The sequence below is a fragment of the Triticum dicoccoides genome, unplaced genomic scaffold, assembly GCF_002162155.2.
Source record: "Triticum dicoccoides isolate Atlit2015 ecotype Zavitan unplaced genomic scaffold, WEW_v2.0 scaffold34355, whole genome shotgun sequence".
Classification (NCBI taxonomy): domain Eukaryota; kingdom Viridiplantae; phylum Streptophyta; class Magnoliopsida; order Poales; family Poaceae; genus Triticum; species Triticum dicoccoides.
In genome coordinates this window covers 832-1229 of record NW_021264857.1, presented here as the reverse complement: position 1 = coordinate 1229, position 398 = coordinate 832, and positions in this window count along the sequence as shown.

The window sequence follows — 398 nt, the reverse complement described above, 5'->3', positions numbered from 1 at the left end:
GGTCAAAATAAATCAACATTGTGGGAATTGAACACAGGACCTCCTGTCTAGATCTTCGATGTAACTAATTAAGCGAATGAGCAAACTAAAGGAAGCATTGCGTCCTTTTCTTGGTTTGGTTTAGTCCTTTTTGTTTGGTCAATCTGGGCCAGGTACTTCTATGTTGATTTCTATATTGAAAGGAAGGATCCATAGACTTCAATCTGTTGGGGCTACTAAATTAAAAAAGGAATTATCCTACTATTAAAGGGAATAGGTATTCTTGGTTTGGTTTAGTCCATTTCGTTTGGTCAATCTGGGCCAGGTACTTCTATGTTGATGGGCCTTTTATGGGCTTTCATAGAGACCGCGAAAAATAATTGGGTCAAAATAAATCAACATTGTGGAAATTGAACACA